Source organism: Hipposideros armiger, unplaced genomic scaffold (genome assembly GCF_001890085.2).
Source record: "Hipposideros armiger isolate ML-2016 unplaced genomic scaffold, ASM189008v1 scaffold_40, whole genome shotgun sequence".
Classification (NCBI taxonomy): domain Eukaryota; kingdom Metazoa; phylum Chordata; class Mammalia; order Chiroptera; family Hipposideridae; genus Hipposideros; species Hipposideros armiger.
Window position 1 is genome coordinate 1,946,056 of NW_017731390.1, and position 6,787 is coordinate 1,952,842.

The window sequence follows — 6,787 nt, forward strand, 5'->3', positions numbered from 1 at the left end:
CCCCACCCCTGTTCTTTTCTCATAGATTTTTCATTCAAATATAAACTCTTCCTTAGCCTTAATGAAAGGCTGCTTGCTGCTTTCTCAGACTGAGTCAGATAAGCTCATAGTTAGATTATTTTCATCTGAATGAAGAAAATAAGATGAACAGTTTAAAGGCCTGTGGCTTCATGTCACACATATATTTGTGATTTGATTCTTATTTTTAGCAAGCAGGAAGGTCACCACATAAAACTTTACAGTAGTTCAAAGCGACCTTTGCAAATCAGTTACGTATGCTTTTTACAGTCTACCATTTACATGAACCACTCTAAATTAATGACTGAGCATGGACATGACCATAGTTGTACCATCTTTTTAAAAGCTACATTTGTTGGAGGTACCTTTCATTGTGGTTAGACACTCCCTATAATTTGATTGTCCCTAGTATACTAACTGAAGGCAAAATATTCTGAAGAGATGCTTGTAAACTTTGAATTTTCTACTTCTTGAAAATGTGTTCAGTTTTTATGTTTGTTGAATGGATATGTATGTTTAGTTTAATTTTGATTTCACAGGAAGTTTTAAATTTTGAGATGATCAAGCAAAAATAGAAATCCATTGCAGATGTATATATATTTACCCCATCTTGCAGATTTCAGTTAGTGAAACACAGATGGTAGATGGGGTTTTATTGTAAAAAAAGAAATAAAACTAAAATTAGAGAAATGTTTTTGTTTGAGCTACTGTATAGAAGAGACAGGTTTTATTACATTGCTGATCCACATGGTGAACATTTCAATGCTGTTCTAGACTGAATGGGAAGTATTTAATGAAAAGGGGTTACGTTACATTTAAGAATTTTATCAGTTATGTACCATTACAAAAATCAACTCACGTGGAATTCTTCAGACTACAAAATTGAGCAAGTAAATATTGGGTTCTAATTTTCCTTTGCCTACGCCAAGATAGGAAATTTCCCAAAAGATAATTTTTTCAGGAATGAGAGGTCATTAGCCATTAGAGATAGTGGCATCATTATGCAATAACAACGCCCTAGCCAACCTGCTTCTGTCATCTGTAGCACTTATAATAGGTAACGATGACCTACCAACCCTGGACACTACCTCGTTTAAAGCAAACCAGAGGTCCTCTCTACACTTTCTATGGAAGCCATAAAAGTTGCCATCAATATATCCACTTTCATAGTTCTATACTTTTATACTCTGTAGCCTTTTTATAGACTTTATGACCAGATCTTTTTGTCTTAGAGGATAGGTTTTGCAAGAGTCAAAGGAAAATCACACTCCTTGGTTATCCCAACTTTGAAGCTTGAGCTTCAGTAAATTTGTTTAAAGAACCAGATAATGCACCATTTACCAAATTCTTCATTTAAGGCAAAACTATTTTGCAGAGTTGCCTGTTTGGAAAACAGACTTCTCTTTCTTATTCCCTAAGTAGAAGCTATAGTGTTGTAAGAAACTACTTACAAAGTGGCTTTCTACCTTGTTCCTCTGTGTATTACTCGATAACACATGTATTGTCACAATGTCCCTGGAGTTGTTTTGTTCTCATGTGACAGATCTGTGAGTATACAGCTCTTGCTAATCCTCCATTAGCTCACTGCAGCTTTGGTCTCTCTCACTCTCTTCCTGAGTGCCTTCAAAAAGCCAGCATCCTGAAACATTCTGTTCCTGGTCTAAATCCTACCTCTGATTATTTCATTCTCCACAAGTATTGGAACTCACCCTATTCCGATTGGTTTGGCTCAACAAAATAGCTCTGAAACCTTGGACGAGAATTTTGAACGTATTTCTGTTTTGTTCCCTCATGTCATGTTTAGATTACATTTTTAACTTTTATTTATATTTTATTCACATATTGCATCTCTAACGATGAAAGATTTTTATTCCTCTCTTCCTCTTCATTTTCTTTTCTTTCACCAGAGACTAGATGTTCCTTTTAAATGAAGGTCACTGAGTATCTCCTTTGAGCGTCTTTTCCTCACCCCGGTCTTCCTGAATGCCTCCCCTTTCTGATGAAGGGATCCTGAAAGCTGCTGTTGCTGTGCCCTATTCCTATATGCCCTCTCTCTTCCAGAAACATTCTGCAAGGTTGCGCCCACAATTTCATGGTAGTCAAATAATTTAAAAGTGCTCTCTGGGTTTATCAAAAGCCCTGTATTGATTTTTGAACTGCCTCTGACATCCTTTTGTTGCTCAAAAGTTTCCAGTTACTTTCTGTTCTACTTGTTCTCATAGAATTATTTTTTAAAATATGATTGATAGATAATATATGAAGGATGTAATAAAAAGGGGGTTGCAGTGTGTGTTCTCCATGTGATATGAGCACCTTATGAATAAAACAGTTTAGCGATTGGCTAATCGTTCACAGTCAGAACCGAAGCCTGTGCTGTGTGCAGGCCTCTTGCTCCCTTTCAGTTCTCCTCCAAAACTGAAAACTCTTTAAAATGAGGAAATTTGATTGGGTTGTGCTTTTGTTTTTGTTTTCTTTTTGTAAGTGAAGGAAAGCAATTAGGTTGAGTATTTTTGGCCTTAGTTAAAATCTTTCCTGTTGACTTAAAATGTCATGCCTCTGTTTTTAAAGTTAATAATACTAACGCTCAGGTTTTCGGGACTAACCAAGAACCGCATGAAGTGGGAGTCTTAAGAAGGCAGCTGTTAATCGATCCTTAATCCTTTGTGGCTGGCGATGGTATGTTTTGGTGGAACAGTGCAAAAGTGTGAAAATTGGTTATGTTTGATAATGAATACATTCAAGACATTGGAAGGCTTCACTGGCTATTTGCAATGGGAAGGCTCGTTACAAAACGCAAAAGGTAGATTTCTACAGAAATAAGTAGCAAGAGTTTCTTGTTCTTTTAAATAGTTGTCGCTTTAATTTGCCTTGGTAGTCCCCTATTACTGACCTAGAAGTTTGCCTCTTTTAGGTAGTAACTGGCTACCGAAAGTGACCACTTTGAAATGTGTGGCGTTTCTCTTCGGAGCCACAGGCAGTAACAAGTGGAGAGCCATGCTGGGTCACACTTGCAGGAGCCACGTCCCGGAGACAGACTGTTGGCTTGTTTCCTGTCTTCTGTGATAGGAAATATTTCGTGCAGGTATCAAAGGGCCCTTGTCCCTGAGAAGTGTCCCCTCTGCTTTCTAATTCCAGATTCCTTTTACTCTATTTGAACTTCTCTGGTGAGATTGGGGGTGTTACAAATTACTTGAAAACTATTTGGGGGACATGTAGGAAATGGGGACGTGGCAAGAAAGGGCAGAAGCTGAATTTTGCTTGAGAAGGAAATCTGATACTTGTGTTGTTGGTTTTGATCAACCAAAGAGCCTGTCTCTGTACCGGGTGTGCCAAAGAATCAAGTTGTTTTCTGAATATTCGGCTCTTCTGAATGAACACAGCTTCCTCCCTGCCTGTTACAGGTAAAAGGGACCGTGTGATCAGAAGGACAGAGACCCCCAACTCATATCCTACAGAGGACTCAAAGCTGTGTTTAGTTGCATTTGAAAGTCAGTGGGAAGCATCTTACTCTTTTAGAATCCCTAACCCTCCTAGAAATAAATATCTTGTCTGCGCTTGATTATTCAACTCATTAGGTTTTTCAAAAGTAAGAAAAACTGTGTAGCATCGTTTTGGTGTTAACTTCTAAAGTTGTATCCCCATGGATATGTATGCAGCCTCTGAAAATCAGATGAGTCCATCTCAATCTTCCGGAAGTTTGAATATGCATTTTATTCATTTCTTGATGTGAGCTGTACGATTCTTTTCCATCAGCAGTACTGGCTTTGTCCACAAGGGAGCAACAAAGTGCTTTAGCTTCTTTATTCTAAGCCGCCTAAAGAAAGGTCCCGCTTTTAAGTCTGTCATAGAATATCCTCTCTTGGCCCAATGCTTATTTATAGATCTTGCTTTTTAAGACATTTTCCCTTACTACTAAGTCCAGTAGTTGCTCAGCCTTCATGATGCAAACAAAGATTGATGTGTGGGTCAGACAGAGGTCCTTGTGGAGCAGGCACCTTAATTAGCCTTTTAAAATAATGGTGCCCCAAGATTGAAAAGCCGGACTTTCCCACGGGGGAGCCCACTGTGTGCTAAATGCACAGCAGGAAGGCGACCCTCCTTCTCTCTTCCGAATCCTACCACCAGCGCAGGACCATCACGTCTCCGAGAAGGACAAGAGCAGCTGGGGTGACTGGAGGACACGCTTCTCACTTTTCTGCTCCAGTGCTTGTCTGTTACACCAGGAAGCAAGTCCTGGGGTCAGGGAGGTCCCCTGCAGCAGCCAGTCGTCCTCCAGGTTAGAATTCAGTTTGTCACTTGCCTTAGGGCTCCTGACCCTCATCAGCTCTCTGACCACGAGTTTTGTTTCTGCTCCTTGAAGCATCACCTTCACAATAAGCAGGTCGGTGGTCAGCTAAGGGGAAGCACCAGACTGGAACCATTTTCCTGTAGAGCCAGGAGGCATTTGCACCTGGAATGGCCTTCCTAACAGATATCTGCCTGGCTTCTTTTCCCCAGCCAAGTCGGACCCTGAGCGATAGAGGTAGAGAGAGGTGTCCACCTGTAACTCCAACATTTGACAAAAAAAAAAAAAAAAGATGAAACTGAAGCTGTGATTGGTTTAGGTAACAGGTGGCCAGGTATAACTTGTTTGTTTTATTTTTGTTTTCCCCAGTAGTACTGAAATCACTTGCACTTTTCCTGATTTCTTATAGAAAAGAATATCCAGTTTGCTTGCCAGGAATTGTTTAGTGTTAGGTTTACAAAGCTTGTTGTTGAATGTTGAACATTTGTCCAAAGGAGTTTGACAAAACAGAAGCTGCTTGGTCCCTGTTCTGCCTGCCAAGTCATAAGGATTAAGGCCGTGTGGCTGGGGTACTTGTGTCAAGTCCGGAAGGGGGCAGTGTCCCTCTCCTACCTCTGCCAAGACGCAATTGAAGGTCAAGTTGACTCCTGTAGGGCAGGTACTTTTCATGCTGCAAAGAAGTTTAGAAGAGTCTTTCACTTGGGGGTGTGACAGGTAGGTAGGACAGGATCCCTTACGGTGGGAAAGATACTAGGGAAAGGAGAGCTGCCTGGCCCCAAGGACCCGCAGTGAGGTAGCACAGCTCCCCTCCTGACTCTCCGCACTAGCCCAGCTCCCCTGGGTCACCTTTTTTCTAGCATCCTGTCAGATCCCTCCGTGTACTGATTTCCCCCCTGCTGTTAACTATACCAATATTATTTTTTTAGCAATTGAAATGCACTTTTTTAGTTCAACTCAATCATGATTTTAAGTATAAAAAATTTATAGACTGTTAAAACTACTTTTTTGTGTATTTTTAACCACTTGATGTAGCATTGTCTATTTTATTCTTGTGAGACTCTGGTACAAGGTGTGCCACTTCATGATATTTCCAAGATGCTGGGCCTTTGGATGTGTACGGTAACCAACTTAATGCTAATGTTCAAAGTAAAAAAAAAAAAAAAAGTAGCCATATCCGTTGTGTGTCTTTCTTCACTTCATTTCTTCCTCATCCTCCGTTGTCAACATTTTGAGGTCTCCTTGCTCAATGACTTGCCTTTTTTCTGTAAAATGAACAATCCGGATCTGCTATTATCAGTTGTCTCTAGTTCCACTAATAGGCTGTCCAGCCCAAAACCTTGCTGACCTTTCTCTGAAGGAGAGCGTGTTTTCAAGGCTGCTGGCCAAAGTGATCAGTGCTCTCTTTTTTTGCTGCTGCCTGGCTCCGTGCTGCTTGGTTTCAGTAACACTGCCCAGTCCAGCTGAGCAATAATCTGAACATATCCTAGAAAACAGTATTTGAAAAAAGCATCATGATTGGGTTCTGAACCGGTTTTAAGAAAAATAAGCACAGATGGAAACAACTTACAAAGTACATTCAGTGAACAGCGATGATTATAAAATGTGGCACTTAGAAGGAGGCTCCCCTTCCCGCCCTATCCCCATCCACCCCTCCGCGCGTTCGTTGATTGCACAAATGTTTGTTGCCTGCCTACTGTGTGCTGGGCACTGATCTAGTCGTGTTCAGCAGGGAACCAGACAGAGCCCTGCTGTCAGGAATCACATGTTCCATGTTCCAGGGGAACAGTGAACAAATCATTACCTAATAAAATGTCAGGTGGTGAGATCCGTGTGAGTGAGGCTTGCCCTCAGAGCTATTACCGAAAGGGTAGCCAACCGGAAGATCAGTTATTTTTCCGTCACAAGCCTTTCCAGCTCAGGACCCACCCTATTTTGTTCTAAGGATTCCCACGAGGAAGTTAAGCATATAGAAAGGAAATCTTAGTGTTCAAGGTTCCCTGTGTTTAAAACCCCTTAGAACGGAACAAAACTGCCCAAATTATAGAATTACCATTCTTATTCTCTATCATCTTGTAACTCTGACTAGACATTTATGTTAACACATTTTTTTATTAATATCAAATAGATAGTCCTCTCAACCCAATATATACTAAATCCGTGGCTTTCAAACTTTGAAACCCATAGTAAGACATGTATTTTTCCATTTGGCTATCCGATGTACATACATACCTATGAGCTTATTTATATAACTGAATTAGAAAGTCAAGAAAAACACCTTTGTATGTGCTGCATTTGATGTTTCCTATTCTCTTTTGAAAATTTTATTACATTTATTGGGGTGACATTGGTTAATAAAATTATATAGGTTGCAAGTGTACAATTCTATAGTACATTATCTGTATATTGCATTGTGTGTTCACCACCCAAAGTCAAATCTCCTTCTGTCACCTCATACTTGTCCCCCTTTATCCTTTGCCATCCTAT

At 40.3% G+C, this 6,787-nt stretch overlaps 1 protein-coding gene across 1 annotated transcript in view; it reads left to right on the plus strand.

The window, feature by feature from the left end:
• ZNF652 (zinc finger protein 652) overlaps positions 1–5,467 on the plus strand; it is a 63,613-nt gene extending 58,146 nt beyond the window's left edge. The window contains exon 9 of the mRNA XM_019638734.1: positions 1,926–5,467. The gene's annotated coding sequence lies outside the window, so the exon portion shown is untranslated. The remainder of the gene's footprint in view (positions 1–1,925) is intronic.
• Positions 5,468–6,787: the final 1,320 nt, after the last annotated feature.